The 20647-nt window shown below is 42.9% G+C and overlaps 1 long non-coding RNA gene across 2 annotated transcripts in view; it reads left to right on the top strand.

Moving 5' to 3' along the window:
* LOC141574992 (uncharacterized) overlaps positions 1 to 20647 on the top strand; it is a 118384-nt gene that overhangs the window by 73034 nt on the left and 24703 nt on the right. The window contains exon 3 of one of the 2 annotated variants that reach the window (XR_012502196.1): positions 8659 to 9355. The exons of the other annotated variant lie outside the window; for it this stretch is intronic. This is a non-coding gene — a long non-coding RNA (uncharacterized LOC141574992). Of the gene's footprint in view, positions 1 to 8658; positions 9356 to 20647 lie in introns of those variants that run through there. 2 annotated transcript variants of the gene reach the window in all.

Here is a 20647-nt window from a genome sequence, read left to right as displayed (position 1 = left end):
TTGACCACACCACTTAAAAATCTAACCTCCAAGGTCCCTATCCGCATTCTCTGCTTTATTTATTTCCAAAGCATTTGGCTGATTCTAATATATCATATAATCTGTTTTTTAAAATATTTGTTTGGTTTATTGACTTTCCTTTGACTAGAATATACACCCCATAAAAGCTGATACGCCCCTCTCGTTTGTCCGTTGCTGTATTCCCTGAAACAGTTCTGCCTAGAGAACTAGCTACTCTGTAATATTTGCTCAGGGAATGAATGGATTCCACAGTAGCTTGGCTAAGACGAAGGCCACCATGGCCACGTGCAGGTCTGTTTGTTTTGTAGGTGCCCCTCCAAGGACAGGATTTTTAAAGCCTGCCTTCCCATTGAACTTCTCCTTTCCCATCATTCCTCCGAGGATTATTCAAAGGAAACCAGATATTATCTGACTTTGGGAGTGGAGAGAAAAAAGATGTGGGGTCCTAGAGGAGGGGGACAAAGGGGTTAAAGTGACTGAGTTGGGCAAAGGGAGAGAGGAGAGCAGGTCCGAAGAGAGGGGCTTTGTTTCCCTGGAGATTGGCTGGCATATACGAGTGGGCTCCTGTTCAAAAGGTCAACCCAAGCTCCCCTTTCAACTCAGGACTCCCGCGTCTCCCATGTCCCCCGACGCCTCCAGGCACGCACGGCTTGTCATGCTCCCATGAGAGCCTTTTCTTGCAGTTGTAAAATCAAGCTTCTTCATGGGTGGTGGGGGGACGGGAAGGCAGCGTAATTCATTTTTACAAAAACGCTCTGAAATTCTTGCATGAAAGGTGCTAAACATGCAAACTGTTAGATTTTTATTTTTAAATTGTGAAAGCTATATATTTCCCCCATTAAATGTTCACTTGCCAGTTATCCTTTCTGCTTGAAAAAAATAATAAAACTAAATTGTGTATTATTCAATTACTGAGATAAACTTGAAATGGGGATAAAAAAGTATTTTCTTCCTTGTTCATATGAAATACTTCCAATCGCTTAAAGGGTAGTATTAGCCATGATAGCTTCCATATCTTTGTTTCTAATGTAAGTACCCGTCAGTATAGAGCACTGTCTATGAGCCAAATAAGAGAAGAGGTGTAGGGTGTGAGAGCCACCTGTCTCTCCCCAATCTGCCCTGTTAAGTTGCCCGACTTTTTCAAACTCAAAATGTCGCTCTCTTTGCCTTCTTTAAATCATCTTAATATATTTTAATTAAAGAAGAATAATTCTCCAATAGTGAGAAAATCAGTCCCCTTTTCCAACACTTACACTACCTCCTTCCTATTAAGAAGATTGAGTCCCTCTCCCCTCCATTTAATTTATCCTGCTGCTTCTTGGCAGGTTTTCTTGCTCAGTTATCGGTTGGACCCTACTCAGAGTATGATGACCCCTTAGACCAGGATGAAACTGGGGTATTTCTGAGCCTGGCTTCACAGTAGAACAGACCTGACTTCCAGTCCATTCTCTGTCACTTGCTATGTGGAGGATTTCTTGGGCAAGTTACTTAATCGCTCTGAACCTCAGTTTACTCTGCTCTTGAATAGAGATAATAATACGTGTCTTACAATGTTGTTTGAAAACTAATGCACTTCAGCTAAAGGCCACTGGGAAAACACCTGTAGTTAAACAAGTTGGGTTGATTGCTTATTGCACAGAGGAGAGCGTACACGACAGACACCTGTGGGATGTCTCAGTGCGAGGGCATTGGAGAGAATCTGTTCTAGAATTTGGGCTGTGAGTGGGTGATTTGGGGAAGGATTCACTTTAGATCAGAGGCTGTCAGCAGAGGCTATTCTGTGACTGTGGAGCTCGATAAATCGTGTCTATAGGGAGTGGAAACCAGCATGGGTGTGAAGTTTAATTAGTAAATACGTAGCAGTCATTCATTTGGGGAGACTGAGGGAGTTTGGCGTTTTCAGGGTGGCACAGTGACCTTGCTTTTGCTGCGCTTGGATGAAGTTATGAAGTGGCTTTGCTTTGTCTCCTTTTATCATGGTCTCCCAGCAACCTTGTCTGAGGCTGGAATTCTGTGAGATGGTTTATAATAGGAGAATAACAAGACCTTGCTGGAAGTGCCAGGCCAGCTTCTGAATGTTGAACGTCACTTTTTTTTTTTTTTTTTTACCCTCTTTTTTTAAACATAAACCCTTGGCACAAGATCTCGCCCCGGAGGACTCAATACATTGTGGCAATTTTCATGGTAAAAATCTAAATTACACACTCAGCCTTCTTGATTCCAGAATAAATAATTCCAATTCCTTCACCTGAGCCTCAGGGTACTGGAGGGTAATAAAGATAACTGATATGTCTTTAAACCAGATGCCAGCATCATGCCGAGCACTTTAAGTAGATAATCGTATGTAATCTATACCATAATCTGACGAAAGAAGTATTACTATTTTTCACATGCCACAGATGGGGAGGCTGATTTTTAGGGTGAAGAGACTTCCCCAAGGTCACACACACATGAGAATAAATGAGGGAAGGACGGATCCCACCCCCAGGGAATCTGCTTTCTTTAGAACCCAGGCTTCTGAAACATTACATGATGCTTCCTATTTTCTGACTCATTGTCAGTGCTCTAATCCAAAGCTTCTCTAGTACCAATTACACTTCTTATTCCTCCTCTGAATTACAATTAACATTGTATTTCTCGCTCTTATTTTGCAACAATTCCTTTATAGTATCCATTAGCTGATAGCAGCAAAGCATGCAGCTTTAATTCAAGACAGCCGGATGGTGCCTTCAGCATTAATTGAAGGACAAATCTGGTATCGTTTTAAATTGGAAATTTTTTAATCTTCTCTTTGGACTCGAGGAGAATGGTGATCCTAGACTGTGCATTCAAAACACATTATGGTCCCCGTGCTACTTTTTTAAAAAATGCGTTTACAACAGTCAAGCATAATAGTTTCGGAGTTTTAACAGAACGGCAACACAAAGCAATATGTACCGGGCTGAAATTGGCATTTGCTCGGCCTTATCATAATGTTGCTGTATCAACATTCAGTTGATGAGAATTCTGGCATTCACACTTACATGCGTTCTATCTGCCTCTTGGAGTTCTTTGTGGAAATAGAGATCTCTGCTATAGTACCGAGTTGGAAGAAGAGAATTAAAATATTTTGAGTAGCCACTCTGTGCCAGGAATTGTCCTAGGTGTATTTCCATGATCTCATTTATTCTCCGTAACAACTCGGAGAAAGAAAGAATTGTTTGTGGCTCAAGTCACCATTGTCTCACCCTGGGTTACGGCATATTAGCTCTCTAATTACGCCTTTGCTCTCACTTTTGCCCTCTTATGGTCAAGTCTAAAGCTAAAATGATCTTTTAAAATTGTAATTCAAAACTCATCACTTCCCTACTTAAACACTCCCCCTGGCTTTTCATTGCACTTGGAATAAAATCCAAATTCCTTACCGTGACCTACTCTATTCGACTCCTTCCTGCTCCTCTGAATTTATCTCAGCCACTCTCCCCCTCCCTCACTGTGCTGCAGACACACTGGTGTTCTTTCCTTTATATAGCATCTCAAGTTTGTTCCTACCTCAGGACCTTTGCACTTGCCATTTTCTGTGCCTGGAATCCTCTGCCCCAATTCTTTCTTTGGCTGATTCCTTGTTTTTGCCACTCAATTTTCAACACACAGGGTTTTTTGTTGTTGTTGTTGCCATTTTGTTTTTATTTTTTTCAGTGAAACCTCCTCTGATTATAGAATTCGCAGTGGTTCTCTGTTTCCAACTGGTTATTCTCCAATACACTGCCATGTTTTTCTTCATGGTACTTCTCACCATCTAAAATCTTGTTGTTTGTTCATTTCTTCACCCAATTCTTGTCTGTCTCTCTGCCTTTGGGAATAATTTCCCTGCTAGCTAGAACTTTGTCTTGTTCACCACTGTTTCCCTGGAGCCTCGTTCAATGTTGAACGAATGAATGAATGAACCTGCATTTTCACGGATGAAGTATCTGTGTAACCACAACAATAATCACAATGACAGCTATTGCAATGACCATTTATTGAGGGACTTCAAAGTGCCAGGTGTTAAGCAAGGAACTTAAAAAATATTCTCTCACTTCTTTGTTGAACTTTCAAAGGAACCCTCTGGGGTCAGTACAGTTTGCTCCACTTTACAGGGGAAGATGCCGAAGCATGAGGCTGTAACATGGGCCAGGCCAGTCAGCCAGTGATGGGCCCTAGAGTGACACTGGTTTGTCTGATTTGACTGTTCTTTTCCCTGTCGAGAACGAGAGAGCAGGACTATGTCAGGAACATGTGCAATGTAGGAAAAGTTTCCTCTTCAGGGGAAAGACAGGCAAAATCCCACTTTTGACGTGATGGAGAGGTTGTGGCTCAGAGACATGGTAAATCTCAGAAAGTCTTCTATCAAAAGGGACCAAACGTGCTCCCAGCCAAGCTGGCTTGGCCTGAGCGGAGGAGCAGGGCCCAGTGTGTGAAGCTGGCCCAAGGAGGTTCTGCGCTGACAATAGATGAGCTGATGCAAGACCGAGGAGAGGCCAGGCTCTGCCGAGCCACGCGTGTGGGCAGCTGAGGGCAATGGAAACCCCTCCACTGCTTTCTCCAGGGCCAGCCCCCATCTCTTGATAAGCAAAGCAACATGTTCAGACTTGCCTCGGAGGGTTATTTCAAAAGTTCTTTGCAAACAACTCCCAGATATTCCAGCTCCCTTTCTTCAGGAAATTGGAACTATTTGAAGATTCCTGGAAAAAAATAAATTTATTGTTGGGCCCTGGCGAGGCCAGGCCTACCTAGCACGTTGGCTTCTGCCCGACCTTCTAAACCTCATCCTCAGCCCCAGGGCCTGATCCATCCTAGTCCTTGCACTGATCTGGGTCTGATCCTGTCTGGGAAGTTATGAAGTCGTCTTTGGTTGGTTTCAGGGTTACTCTGGTGGATCCTCTGAAGATACAGATCTTCTTGGAGTTTGTGGGATGCTTGACTCCTGGGTTGTATAAAAAACAAACTGGGAGTTTGAGATGTGCAGATACTAACTACTATACATAAAATAGATAACCAGTTTCTTCTGTACAGCACAGGGAACTATATTCAAAATCTTGCAGTAACGTATCGTGAAAAAGGATATGAAAAGGAACATATGTATGTGTATGTGACTGAAACATTATGCTGCACACCAGAAACTGACACAACATTGTAAACTGGCTGTACTTCAATTAAAAAAAAAGAAATCTGGGAAAACAAAAACAAACAAACAAACAAACAAACACAATACCCTGGAAAGCAGGGCATAGTGGGAATGAGTGAGGGGGCAAGGGGAAGGACAGGCAGGAACTGGCTGTTTTCGTGAAAAGTGATTAGGCGTTCCGTGCACTCATTCAGGTGTGCATGTGACCCCAGTTTTCAAATCACAGGGGACACGTGGAACTGTACAACTCAGGAATCGTGTAGTGGTCTGAGGTGGAGAAGTTAGTGTCTTAGTTCATTAGGGGCTGCTGCAGCAGAACACCTGGGTGACTGGCCCGTGAACAGCAGTTTATCTCTCACAGTTCTGGAGGCTGGGAAGTCCAAGATCAAGGCGCTGGCAGACTCAGTGTCGGGTGAACACCTGCTTTCTGGTTCCTAGGTGGCTGTCTTCTTGCTGTGTCGTCCCTGGGTGAAAGGGGTTGGGAAACTCCCTGGAGCCTCATTTACAGGAGCACAGATCCCATTCGTGACAGCTGTACCCTCATGATCTAATCACCCAAAGGCCCGGCTCCTTATATCATGAATTAGGCTTCAGCATATGGATTTGGGGGACGGGGAAGGGACACAAACATCCAGTCTGTAGCAGCTACTGACTGAGACCATGAAGGGGCAAGAGTGATGAAACACAAATCAGTTGAGGAAATGCATTGCCCACAGTCTTATCCATTCATTCAGGAAAACCCAATATCACAGAAGTGCTCCTGCTTTTGAATCATGTATGCCTGTGTTGCCTTCTATGATTTAATGAGGAGTTTTAAGTATGGTAGCAAAGGTCTATTTTACTGGGGCTCATCAGAAGGGAACCCAGCTAGATGACTCCATCTCCAAGACTGCGGGACCGCTTTGTGAGAACTCGATCCCAGAAGGGCTCTCTGTAAGTCATAGGAACATGATGTCTTAACAGAGTCAGTCATTCTTGAAATGAAACCAAAATGGCCAGGAGAGAGCTGAAATCTTTAGGTGACCCTCTTGTTGCTTCATTTTCTCCAAAAACAAATGTTTAAACAAGGTTCCACAGCCCGCTTAACATAAGCTGGTTGAGTTGACTCCAACAGTACTGACTGTGCAGACAGCTTATGTTCCCTGGCTGGGGCATCAGACCTGTGAAAGATGTGCCTTGAGTCTTTTGTGAATAAGAGGTGGACTTTCATATTCTCGCCTGAAAAGAAGGGGCTCTGGATCAACATGAGGGCAGGACTTCAGTTGAAATGGGGAATCAGGATGCCTGGGGCACAGGTCAGAGGGCACGAGGACTGAGACTTTTGAACATACAGACCTGGTTTGAGTCCAGGCTCTTGAACTTACTTGCTTTCGGGCCTTGGCCAATTTATTTACTCTGAATGTGCATGTCTGTGTGCGTGCGTGTAAAATGGTACTGATAATAAAGCCTCATTCACGAGGCTGTTGAAAAAATTAGAAATAATGTAGGTAAACGGCTCAATATGATACCTGGTGCGTCGTTAATTCCCCATAAATAGTAGCTCTTCTTTCTGGGTGTCCCATGACCATCAGGCAAATACCTTCTTCACTCTGAGCCTGTTTGTACTGTTGACACATGAGGAAATTGGGTTTGATTAACAGTTAAAGCTTTTCCAAAGAGCCTCAGAGTCTTGCTGGGTGATAGTAAGAGAAGTTAAAACATAGGCTTGTTGGGTTGGCAAGACAGCACGTGTGTGCGTGCATGTGCGTGTGTGCAGGGTAAGTGTGACTCTGGTCTCATGATTTAGCTAGAGAACCCATCTATTGGGGTTTTCCCATGTATTTGGGGGAAGGGTCCTGTTGCCAATAAACATGTATTAAAATAATAGGATTATATGAATTTTTAATATCTCCCTCAGTTTTAAAATTTTAATGAACATAAATATGTATACATATATTCATTTAGTGTGTGCATATTTTATAATGTATATATACACCTATAGTGTATGTATATATATATATAGAGAGAGAGAGAGAGAGAGGGAGAGAGAGTGTCTGTGTATATGCGTTTGTATGTATATATATGCGGCCAGCATTTTCTGAGTGCTTTCTATGTGACACCCACCATCCAGAGAACTTTCTGTGGAATATCTTATTTAATCTGCACAAAACCCAATGAAACATTTCCTCTTGTTATCCCACTTTACAACTAGACTGAGGCTTAGCGAGCTTAAATTGCTTGCCAGCGTTACGTAGCTAATAAAGAATTTCAGGCCAGATTTGACTGATGTCAGAGTCTGTTCTTCTTTCTCCTCTTTTAACTAATTATCTGCTCATCTACTGTTACATGGCTCCCCCGTCATCTTAATATTCTGAGTGGATTCAGTGGTTTAAGACAGTAAATAAAATCTTTTAGATTCCAGTCTTCATCCTTAGCCATCCTGGTTTGTTTTTTTTTTTAACTCACTGCTGCTTGTGCTGGCTAAAGGTGGATGGACTTGATTTCCACATTAGCTGTATTATGGGTGTTTATTCCACTTTCCAGCATAATCCAGTCACTTAGCAAATAGTCATGGAGTGACTGTCATCAGGCTGGCACTGGGCTAGATGCTGAAAGCATCCTAGTATGGAAACCATGTTAGTTACAGAGTAACATGCTAGTATTAAGGGACTGGTTTTCAAACAATTCAAAAAAATTTAAAGCAATATGACTTTAAAAAAATAAATTCTGATGCGGGATCTAGTATATGAAATCGATGACGGTGGAGCTGCAGGGGTGGTTGAGGCAGAGGCAGGAGTTTAGAAGCCCGTGTCTCAGGATCTTGCCCTCATCCAGTTATAGCCCCCAAGGCATCTTTGTGGAACCCTGGGGTGATCTGGAGCACAGTTTGAAAACCACAGATCTAGGGAAAGGCTGCGCATGCCATGTGTAGATACTGGCCATCATTGGACACTTTCTGGGTCTCCTGTGCATATGTGGTGAGCACTGCCCCCATGACAAGGAATACCCAGGTGACCATAATATGCAGTCCCTAGGAATTTGCTCTTTCTTTTTTTAACTAGTGAAAAATAATCACCTCCACAATTATTCCTGTGTCCTAATGAATGTTATTCTTCCAAATCCTGAACTGCGGTCAATTAAACTTCAAGATCCTTATGGAATTGCCTCTAAAACTCTTTTCTAAGAAACTCTGCCATTTCATTTTATATTCACACCTTAAATTAAAAACATTTCCTTAGTGCTGGATATTTGCCGCACCAGATCCAAGTTCCCATCAGTGTTCTTTTAAAGAAACAGGATTGTGTGAGTATCTTTACTTCTTTATTTTTAATGATTATGTCGAGTGATGTGTCTTATATTAATTAACATTTGTACACGTACATTCCATCTATAAAGTGCATACCAGACCCTTTCTGAGTGTAGACTGGTCGGGATTACTCTCGTGTAATCCTCACAGCAGTCCTGTGTGGTGAGTACTGATAACATCTCTATCTTACTTTTCAAATGTCCAGGATAATTGTGTAACATGCCGGAAGTTACAAGGGGTTACTGGGGACCATCAGAATGTGACTGCAGAGAGAGTGGCCCCACAGGCTCACCCTTGTCCACTCAGCCTTCCCTGCAAAAGCCAAGAACTGTTCGAACCACAGCCACAGCTTTTGGTCCTTAGAAGCATCATAAGTCAGCAGCCACGGCGGAATTGACTTGCAAATAATGGGACAGTTGATTAATATTCTCAAGCTGGTTCTTACAGTGGGTTTCCTAGAAATGAAATGATAGGATTCTCTACAACAACCGCAAAGAGCAAATTCCAGCGAGATCTCTGAACATAACGGAAATGCCAAAAAGTGTTGAAAAAGCCACCTTCTCGGTGTCTTCGCTGTCTACACTACCAGAACTTTCTATTCCACCCAATGTGACATTTTATATCTCTCTTCTGTAATTAATGTTTTATGTTTTCTCCCTTGTACTTAATGCTCCCTAATACGCTGTATATTTTACTTTTTTGCATCTTTCTTTTTGACTGTTACCACAGTAGACATAAACTCTTTCAGAACAGGGAATTGGTCGATTTTGATCCCTGCTCTCTCTTTGGCACCTAAAAGAGTGCCTGGCGCATAGTAGATTCTCAATAAATATTCGTTGAAAGAATGAGTGAGTGAATTACATGCCTCCACATAGGATTTGGCCACAGCGTGTTTCATTTTATCCTCGTCTCTCTCCCTCTCCATGCAGGCACATGATCAGTGTGTCAAGGTGCAGTGACAGAGAATGTGACATAGAACAGAGTTAGAGTTCCAGGTAGATGTGTGACCTCAGCAAGCCCTTCAGGCCCCCAGCCCCGGTTGCCACCCGTGTGACGTGAAGATGATTAATAGCTGATTGTTATGGGAGTGAAGTGATTTAAAACTCTTGCCAGAAGTATGTGCTTAATTAATAGAAGCTGGATCTGAAGCGAAACTCTTGTAAGAGTATTAAAAGCGTCTCTCTTTTAGAAAACATTGATTTTAGCTGAGGGATAAAAGCGCGAGGCAGTGTGACATTTTTATTCTCCTGAGGGGGCCCTAAAACATTTTAGCAATTTCCCTTCTGGCAAATGCTGGAATAAAAACCGGCTGCTTGGCACACCCACCTGCCCCCTTCGCTCTGGCCCACAGGAGCCCGGAGCGCCCTGGGGAATCCAAGGCAATTTCACAGATGCTTGGGGACTGCAGGTGCCTTGCGAGGGCTTCCACAAAGTGTGGAGGCCAGAAGGACGTGGAGCCGGATGTCAAAGGACCCGGGTGATGCCCTACGCTGTGTGAGCTGTGAGAACCTTTCCTTAGCGAGTGCAGAGGACTGCTGCATTTCACAGCAGATTTTTTGCGCCCTGTACATGCAGTGCTAGTAATGAACATGGAAACTCAAATGAAATTAATCAGAATGCTGATGATGTTCAAGGTACGGAAATATAACGCTTCATAGGACCTCATGTTTTCAAATGAATCTTTGTACAATGCCGGTGATTAGTTATGGATTATGGAGAATAATGAAAGAGTACTGTTCTTGGTGGAAGACTCTATGAACCAAAAAAAAAAAAAAAAAAAAATGACAGTAGGGGGCGATGGGGGAGAGGGCTGAGGGCTAAGGTGAAGCTGAGAAAGGGGTTTTGTTGTCTGTGCACAAGGGCACTGTCCTGAGCCTTTCTAGCTGTGCTGAGATGAATCCAGTGGATTCATTAACCCCCTCAGGGCTGGATGAATAGAAGAAATTTGATTTCCTTTGGTTCTAGAGTAATAGATGGCTTTAAACTGCTGTATTCCAGGACTGTTTGTTAATATTGGAGGGCTTTCAAATAATGAAGGTGACAATGGGAAGACTGACCTAATTAAGAACGACGGAAAGAAGTGTCCTCTTTTAAAGAGAGTGCCTACAGCACCATTTACAAAGACATTTAGCAGCGTGTCTTGAGGATGCTCTTATATAACATGTGACGTAAAACAGAGACAGGGATTGAAATTGCAAATAAACCAGGGAAGCTTTTCCAAGGTTGCTTTGCCCCATAGCAAGTTGTCTTGCAAATGTTATGAGAAATACAGCTGAACGAGAAAGGCATGATGTCAGTTCTCCACAGGAAGGCTGTAGGTTGATGACCAGCATTTGTTTGTGGGTGTGGGTTGGGGAAAGGTGCAGAAGAGGGTAGAAGAAAAAGCATTTCCACAGGAATCGGAAAGTCTGAGTACCCCCTACTCTTGTCATTGTGATCTTAGTCAAGTCTCTTGACTGCTTTGAGTTTCAGTTCTTTCTTCTATGAAATGCCTAACCTGCATGCCACAAAGACTCCTGTGAAATTCCAATAATGTACTGTCTATGAAAGACACTGAAAAGTTGTAAAGTGAGATGCAAGTACAGAAGATAGCAATATTTTTTTTTTATGTAGTTTGGAGCCCAGTCATCTCTTGCATTTTCCTACAACTCTCAGGGGCCATTTATCCAAGTAGAACCATAGACAGGGAGAGGGAAATGACAGGACAGGGACCTGAGCTCTGAATTTCCCGAGAAGGTGGCTGGAGCCCAGCCAGGATTGAGCTGATAGCATCCATGAAGAGAAAAGACAGGGTGAAGAGTGGCATGGCATCGCAGACAGCTCTACCGTGGACTAGTCCTTCTTCTAGCATTTATTTATATCACTGGAAAACTTTTGCTTTTGTCTGTGATGAGTCATCGTCTTTCTGAACTGTAAGATTGAACATTAGCACCCATGGAGACACCTTTCTAGCTCAGTAATATAAAGAAGGGAACAGGAGAGGAAGTCATATTGACTGAGTATGGGACTCATACTCTAGACCCAGCATCTGAATGGCAAATATGAGTTTGTTTAGCTTTCATTAGCAGATTGTCATCCACCTGAGAGGACCAGCCAGTGATGGAGCAGAAGGAAGTGTGCTGAGAGAAGGCTGGCTCCCACCATGCTCCTGGGCACAAGACTGAACCTGTGGCTTAGGGACAGGGGGACCAGGCAAAGTGCCAATTGGTTTCAGCCTCCCCAGGCTGGAACCCCTGCTCAGAGATTGCTGAACCATGCCTGTGTGTCTTGTGTACACCCACCAAAGCTCATAAGTGTCTCTATAAAACAAAACCTTTGCAATTTTGTGACATGAAAACATTACTAGATGTAATTTTGAACAGATGTAAATGAAGATATTGTGTAGAGTGCATACATATGAGATGAAACTAAATAAAAGTAAGAGGATAAGAAATTATGGATAGTGATTTCCTCGCATGGGAGAGAGGAGGAGCAAATGGGGAGGGAATGCCTACATATAAGTTTTGTAAACTTTCTAGTTCTATAGTTGGATGTTGGGATCAAGGGAATTCGTATGTTATTAGAACAAACTGACAATAAAAGTTGACGAATAGAGACATGCATGGAACAAGCATGATGACATGTTATGAACTGAAGATGAGGATTAATGCAATTCTGTGCACCTGATTACTACAAGTATAAAGAAACAAATGGAAGGATAATCAACAGAGTGAAGGAGTAAACTGATGAATGCACTCTAGGTACATCTCTTGTAGGACAATAGTTTTGTTTTCTAGTGATTGATCTGATGATAATGATCTTTCCTGGTGTAATTTATTTGGGGCAGGTAAAGTCTAATTTATGGAGATACTGATGGGAGGAAGGATGTTGCAATTAAATAATAGGACCATTGAAACTATTCTGAAAGTGTGTTGGTCGGCATTGAAATACTGACCAACCTTTGGCTCACCTTCAGCATCACAGAGCCACAGCTGCTGATGATGTCAGTGAACCATGCCACCTAAAGAAGTAGATGTCAGCTGCAGTTCCAGTTTTTTTTTTTTTTAAACAATATTAGTTTCTTAAGACAATAGGCATTTCTTTAGCTCCTAGAAGAAAACAGAGATGGTTCTACATCTTATAAAGCTGAAACGACCCAGATTTTACAAGCAGTAAAATCCTGTTGGAGCAACATATACATAAGCGGTTCCTATCTGCTAAGATGGCAAATGTATCAGGCACCGAGTGTAGGTATGTGATGAAAGTCTGGAGAGGAGAGATGAGTAGCAGGGACCAGGGAAGCTTTCAAGGAGAATATGGGGTGATGTGGAGGATGAGTACATTTTCTGGGGATTTAATCCAACTAGTGTCATTTTCATGACTTCTATTAATAGTCAGGCATCAGTTCCTTCAAATAAGATTTGTGTTAGGTAATTAGGTGAATTTTAGGGAACCAGGGAAAACCTGGTCCTCAGTTCTCTGAGTAGAGAGGAGAATCATGACTGTGAAGAAATAACTTGCTTTTATTATAAATTCGCACTAATTAGTTTTTCTTCTGTAGCTCACTTTGTGCTCCTTGTCCCCACCCCCTTCTTCTTCCTCCTCCTCTTCTCTTTACTGCATTTGTAAGGACCAAATAGGTTATTTGTGAAACTGAGATTGGCCCAGGATTCTTTTGAGAGCCTTCAGAAAGTGAATCAACTTTGCATGAATTTTAAAAGGTATTTTCAGGCAAAACTGTGAAGAACTTGGCTGAATTATCTAATTTTAATATTTTTGGCACATTTCACAAGCAAATAAAGGTCTCATTTTCATACACACAGAGTCTCTCTATATAAAATTCTACTTGTCTGTATATAGACACACATATGTGTATATCTATAAATGTATGTGTAATAACTGAAACTTTATTCTGGCAAGTAGTAGTATGCATAATATACTGTAAGAGCAGTATTGCAATGCCAGCTAATGTTTATTCTTGAGCAAATCTGTACAAAAGCAGCCAGTTATCTCTTTGGGTTAAAAAACATTGGAAATATGTTTAGGATGACCAAAACAATCATGCCTTAGACAGGAAAGAGCCCAAAGAACAAACATGTGCAGCATAGAAACATTCACTTGGGTTCCTTAGTTTATAGTTTTGGAATCCCTAGCAGGTTATAGTTTATTAACTTTGGGGAAAGTTGGGGAAGAATTTGGCAGTTATATGATGAAGCAGGTTTTGTGACTTCTCTATGAAGTGAAGAAACTTCCATTTGACACATTGCTCATTTCTTGGTTGATTTTACTGAAGTTATTTATCTAATCTTCACAGAACAGTTTCCGTTTAAAGAGTAAAAAACTTCAAGAATTTTATTCATATTCAATTTTTCTCTCTTTTCTTTCTTGTGTTACCTTATTTTAAAATCACCATAAATCATCAACCCTTTTTCCCCAAAATCTCTTCTTTCGTTCAGAAGGCTCCAAATGAAACAAGCATGATTAGAATCATCAATCATCCTCCAAACAGTGGCTAGCATAATTCTGCCTTTGGTGATAAGTGGTCATTTAAATTCTGATTTCTTTATAACATGGCTGTTAAATAATATGAATAAACTGTAATCAACATGGTGCTTTGGTAAGTCTGAGGTAAAGTTTTTCTTTGCAGGGGCACATTCTCCCCCATTTTTTTTAATAGTTAAAGGACTCTGCACTGAGGGGTACTTTACTGATATTTTTGAGGGTTGGGGGATGTGGAGGACTATTCTAGAAACTCAGGTTTGTGGTGAGTTCCTGACTAAGTAGGATTTAGGGATGAGCCATGCTCAGAGCCTCGCTTTGGTCTGGATCAATCCTTGTCCAGTCTTAGGGCCATCTGTCAGGGGCCGGGTCAGGGCAGCAGTGGAGGGGAGTTGGGGAGATGGGCACGTGCCTGTCTGTCGTACAGGAAGGACTGGCTCCCCTGCACTGTTGCTTCCCTGGCCTCTGCCCTTGTGAGGAGGTGTCTGTCTTCATGTGGGTGAGTTCCTTCTCTGCACTGAGGCTGTGCATGCTGCACTTTGCCCAACGGGCTGATAGAGGAAGAAAAATACTTAGGTTGAGTATTTTCCCATATAGCGTGAGTACATTTTTCAAATTCTCTGAGTGGTAGAGGTTTTGCAGAAGGAAATCACTTTCCTAGAGTGAAGTCACTAGATAAGGATGCAGTGTCATGATGGTAAACAAGCTGGACTGCCCTCAGTCACGGGGTGCAGAGCGAACAGGGCAGAGCTACTGTCCCACTGTTGCTCTCGTATCATATAATGTGCAAGCCTGCAACTGTAGTGAAGACAGAAGCTGATCTGAGCATGAGCCAGGCCCACCATGACTTGGAGCTTGCCGATCATAGCTTCGTTTAAGTTTCAAAGCCAGAGATGAGTTCCAACCACAGCTGCCTGGCTTTGCACCTGAGTCCCGTGGAGTGAAAACAGTCCGGCCACTGCTCTTACCAGTGGGCAGATGGTTCAGAACTAGCAGGGATGAAACACGCAGGCAGGAAGTAATAAAAGAGTGGATCAGGGATCCACATGGATCAGTGTGGGAGGCTGGAAAAAAGATGAGGATAAAGAAATTGGGACAAATTCATTCATCCATTCATTCAGCAGTCATTCGTTGAGCTGCTTGTAAGGTATCAGACACAGATAAGTGCTGTGGGTTCAGAGATAAACAAAGATAAAAAAAGTGCTGTGGGTGGATCTAGCCCTTTTGAAAGTCAGTCTGGTGGCTTTAGTGGGAGAAGTGAGGAGGTTAGGAGAAGACTGACAGATATCAAAGATGACGGTGTGATGTGGAGAGGGGCTCTGCTAGGGCATTTCAGGGTGGTAGAGTGAAGATCAGTGGGTGATTGATACTGGTTTCCAAAAGGGGTGATGTCTAAGCTGAAGTCAGATGAAGGGTGATGATGGTTGAGTCAGGGAAAGAAAAAAGACAGCATCGTTTACTGAGAGCTCATGACACATCAGGCAATCTGTTAAACATTTTATATAAATGATCTCTTTTAGTCTTTACAATAGCTCACATGATATGGGTACCACACATCCCATTTTACAGAACAATTTTAGTGTAAAAAGTTGAGGAACTTGCCCAGGTTCACACAGGAAGTAGGGAGGGTCCGGCTGCAAAGTGTGTGCCTTAACGTGATGTTATACAGAGGCCAAAAGTGTGATATAAAGGAAACACTAGAAAGAAAGTGACCAGCTTATCAGGTGTTTTGACTCATTCCTGCCTGGGTTTTCACCTTTTCATCTGTTCTAGCTCCACTCAATTTCCCCTGGATCCCAAGTTGCCATGGAAACCACTATGGCATGGATCTCTGTGGCCAGTGGTCTCCAAACTGCCATATGGGTGTTTATTTAAATGTTATATACATAGTCTGCTGGGTTGTATATTACATAGGTTTTAAAACATAAGTAAAAGCTAAAAAATTTTTTTAAAGGATAAGATAAAATAAACAGACAAGTTCTCAGGTTTTCTGCTGTATCACCCCCTCGAGGGAATGGATCCAGCTTGGAGATCACCACTCTGTTGCTTCTGTTATCTGTACCAAGAGCTCCTTTCTCCTTCAGTTTAACAAGGGTAAGGTAACATTTATTTGCAAAGTAATATGGGCTTGAAAACTAAGTGATGATAAACATAAAACGTAAATCTCTTAATCTGACTTCACCAAGCCCAGCCATAACTAGCTTGGCCCTGGGGTAGTTCACAGGATTCCAGGGCTCTTGCTTTTCTGCATCTCAGCCTCTCTGATAGGCGGGGTGGAGGTGAGGAAAAAATGCAGACGGTGGGCGGCTCACCAGCTACGACACTTACTTTCAGTTAACACTCGTGTGTTCTGCAAACGTTTTGGGGCTATGCTTTTATGCTCGTTTTCTTGACTCTTGGTTTCCTGCTAGGATACCCTTTTGAGAGTTTCCAATGGAGTCCTGCTAAATCTAGCGAAAACCAACTTCTCTTTCAGGGATGTATAACTTTGTCAGAAATCTTGATTCATCTTTGTTTGTCTGTTTGCATGGGGGACCCTCAAATATTAGGCCCCATAGTTCCCAGAAAGCAGCATCATGGGAGGAATAAAATTTTGGATTTCAATTCTGAGAAAGCATTTTTGTTGCTGTTGTAATTGAAGAGCTTCACTTGATAGTTTTTCGTGATTAGGCAGTTAGTACGTCAACAAAGTTGAGAATCAGAAAATTCGAAGTTAGTAGCTATTAAAGTGAACTGTACCAAGATCTTTATGAAATCAGACAAGCGGTTAGAGGGAGTGAAATGATTAGTTCTCTGCGTGTGTAGTCATCTTTTATATCTGAGGATGAAGAAGCAGATGGTCCTGTTATCAGTTTGCATATTTGTCTGGAAAAAAAAAAAGCAAACACCACAGGTGTAAGACCCACACTCCTTTCCACGTGGCGCACGTGTAAGCGTCTGGCTCTGAGTCTGTGATGATGGATTTGGCTTATAGAGCTTGACATCATTTCACTGCATCCCAGAGTGCACTGAATCTCTGAGGAAGAACCACCCCATTTGTAGTAACCACACTCCAAATCCATTTGTCCACGATCTTGTTGATGTTGCCCTTGGAGGGAGCCTGCTGGTGATTCTTGAGTTCTATTTATCTGTCAGAAATAATTGTAGAATGATTACATTGCCAGGCATGGTGCAAGGCACCTGCTGATATCTACAGCTTTTTTGGTGGAGATAAATAGGCACATTATTACATCTGTAAATCCGTCATGATTTCTTATAGATCATGTGCAAATGTTTTCAGAAGAGAGTTGTATGAGAAAACTGCTCATAATTATAAAACTCAATTTCAGGTGTGGGCAGCATGGTGACCCCTGAGATTGGGGAGCAGCGAATATCTATGGATTCCTTTGGAAGACAGGTACACAAAATGGTGCCCATATGCCAAGTCCCACCTGCTGATGTGTTTGACTTTGCAGATTGTGTGTGTGTGTGGGGGGGGGTGGGGTGTGCGTGCATGCACGGTGCGTTGAGTGTTTGTAGACAGAACAAACATTCTCTAGTTTTCCACAGTCCTTATCACTCACTCTTATCTTACTCCTGCCTGGTTCACTGTTTACATCTGTTGACTGGTCTGTGGGTCTTCAACTCTGTCAGCTCTGATAGACATGGGAGGGGGAGAAAAGGAGAAGGCAAAAGCAGGAGGAACCAACAGACAGAGTAAAAGAAAGGGCTGGACCTGCATGTAGGGTGTCATGTAATGCAAAGGACAGGGAGCCCCAGGCTGAGGGCTTGGCCTGGAGCAGACGTCTGCCAACCACATGGGGCATCAGTGTGAGGAGGAGAAGGAAGCTAGAGGGAGGCAGTGACTGATGTCTGTTAAGGATCACAGCCGGGCATTTTACCCTCATTACCCCTTTTAATAAATCTCTCACCAACCAGGTGGGATTGTACAGTCAGGTTATAGTCAAGGAAAAGGAGGTTTGGAGATTAAGTAATTTGCCCAAGGTCATGAGTACTGACAAAAGAATGGGGTCTCAAATTCAGGGCTATGTGACTCGAAAGCTGAAGTTCTTTCCCACTTTTCTGCTACCCTGGTCTTCATATGTATGTATGTATATATATATATTTTGTATCAAGTCTAATTCTGGAGAAAATAAAAGCATTTCTTGGTTACATTCTTTTTCATCTAAAATTAAAATAGCTTTATCAAGTATTATAGAAAAAAGTGTAAATTATTACAACTTACATTAGACCATTTTACTGAATAAAGGATTGCCAATGAGGAAGTTGGAGCTACTTTAAGCCACTAAAAACATTAACCCCTTAGATATAGAAACACAGGCCAAAGATCAGATCCCGGTGAGTCTGAGTGAGGGTTACTGAGCATCTACAACATGAAGCCATTCCAGGCTGAAAATTGCAGGTAGAATCAATAGCTTATCTCTGATTCTAGTTTTTAACCTAAAAACAGAGTTAAAGGTGCAGCAGAAGAGGAGATATACCACTGTTTTGATTTCAGAAGTGTCTTCTCTATAAAGCCATTGAACAGATATTAAGAGTGGAAAAAACAGTCAATGATAGATCTAACTGACCTAGGTTGCCAAGGCCCGGGAGAGAATGAGAGAGCCAGTTAATCACATAGCGTCAAAGTAGGGGAGAGGATGTCTTACAAACAAACCCAGAGAGAAATATATATAAAAAGAGAGACAGAGCGAGAGAGAGAGAGAGAGAATAAGCACCATTAATAAATCTATAGGAGGATAAAATCAATGATGTCTGAAATCACAAAGATACAGAACTGCCTTTTAAGGCATGGTTAACAAGGGACTGTCATAAAGGAAAATGTAAGCAATCAGGAAATGATCAAGAGCCTGTAACGGCAGCTCTTGATAAGAGGTAGTTGAAAGAACACTTAGCATGTTTGGACATAGGTGCAACCGGGACATACATGCTTCCACTACGATGCTGGTGACAACAGCAGTTAACAGCAGTAGTTGGCCTCTGAGGACTGTTATGAAAATCCGTAAGAAGTGGAAAGTGGTAACAAGTTTGTTTTACTGGTGGGCTTGATAGAAGTCCCGGAGCTCATGGCGAGAAGCCTGTTTTACATCAGGCGTCTCTTCTGATAAGTTACGCGGCTTGAGTAACTCACTCGTGCCGGTTAGTCTCAGCTTGCCCCTTCGGGTCCTCTTTGCACCGCCTTCACCCTGCTCTGTGCCCTGGGAGGCTGAGCTGTGCAGACTACATCAAGACTCCTTTGCCTTCTGGCTCCTGGTTGAGATGGGCCAACAGAGGCAGCAGCAGGAGGGGAGAGGGCGGGGGAGCATCAGGGAGTTTTTCCACCGGCCGCCTTCTTCTGGGTTGTCAGGTCTTTGTTTCTCTACCGAGGGTCACAGCTCCTGAGCGTGGGGGAGAGGCGGGCACTTTCCTGTGGTTCTGGACGAGTTCATGCAACTGCCCGAGGGAGGCGCGAGCTCCTAGCTGTTGCCGGCTCCGGTCGGTTCTGTTCACTCTTCCTGCATCTTTGTAGCTCATCCCTTCATAAAAGCTCTCCTCACATTCCATTCCCTGTTTGAGCATGTCTTGAGTGTGCCTGTTTCCTGACACGATACATCACTGAACTTCAACGTTGACCTTTGTATAGTGGGTTTTTGGAGGTCAGGCTACTTTGCGAAGCTCTTTCAAGGGCTTACAGAAATAATTTTAAGTCGCTTTTCAAATGAGAGTAAATTAGTCATAAAAGCACTATAAATAATATTATCAACCGAAATGCAAATATGGAACCTTTCCTAAATGAGGGAAAGAAAAGCTTATATCAGAGTGTCTGCAGAATGGGCTGTCATAGGAGGGTCCCGGAAATCTCCAGTGGCAGAATTTTCCTGGCTCCTTTCGCTCCGTTTTCGTGGTTTAATGTCGGGTTGGCCAATATAGACTCGGTGTCAAGTTCCCAGGCCATGCTGAGGGGCAAGGCAGAAGGTAAGATTCTGGATGAAAAAAGCACTAGTTACTGCAAATAGTTCATGCTGCCTCTTATGAATTGTGGGAAGTCCCTGTGCACGGAGAAGAAGTCTTATTTTGGAAATCTTTTCCATCTACAGGCGTCCGTAGAAAAGACCTTAACATCGCATGTCAGTTGCAGGTCCAGACGGTCATGTTAACTCCTCTCTGAAGCTGCTGGTTGGGGAAGAGAGTTCACTTTCATGTGGGGTGGATGGCAGTGACTTCTGGTCGTCCTCAGTTGGTCACATTCAGCACGATTCCAAATACTTTCCTCGCACAACAAGAGAATAGGGAAAACAGAGGCTTTCTGAGGTGAAATAACTTCAGAAACAAGGACAGCTCCTTCAGGGCACATCAGAGCATTGCTCAACAAGCCACAAGTAAGGCCTGGAAGGAAAGGCCCCCGCCTCCCCCAACCTTCTGGAGACGTGGAAGGAATCAGACAAACGCTGCATTTTATAAACACTAACTAATCCTTAGCCAGAGCAGCAGGGCCCACACCTCTGTCCAGTGCTCTCGGCCAGTAGAGAAAACCCTGTGAAGGGCTGCTTCCTCTGTCCTTGTCCCCTCAGCCCCTGGGAATACCTCAATTCTGGCCACTCCCATTACATCACAGGGCGTTCTGGGTTTTGTTTATATACTGGCCCCGTGTTGAGTATGTTGAGCTCTGTGCAAAGCTATCACCAGGCATCGTGAAATATAAAATATCAATTTCCCAAGTTAAAAGGCGGCCTCTT

This window comes from Camelus bactrianus, chromosome 25 (assembly GCF_048773025.1).
Source record: "Camelus bactrianus isolate YW-2024 breed Bactrian camel chromosome 25, ASM4877302v1, whole genome shotgun sequence".
In the NCBI taxonomy this organism is placed as follows: domain Eukaryota; kingdom Metazoa; phylum Chordata; class Mammalia; order Artiodactyla; family Camelidae; genus Camelus; species Camelus bactrianus.
The sequence above is the reverse complement of the archived record's forward strand: the minus strand, read 5'-3'. Positions and strand labels throughout refer to the sequence as shown.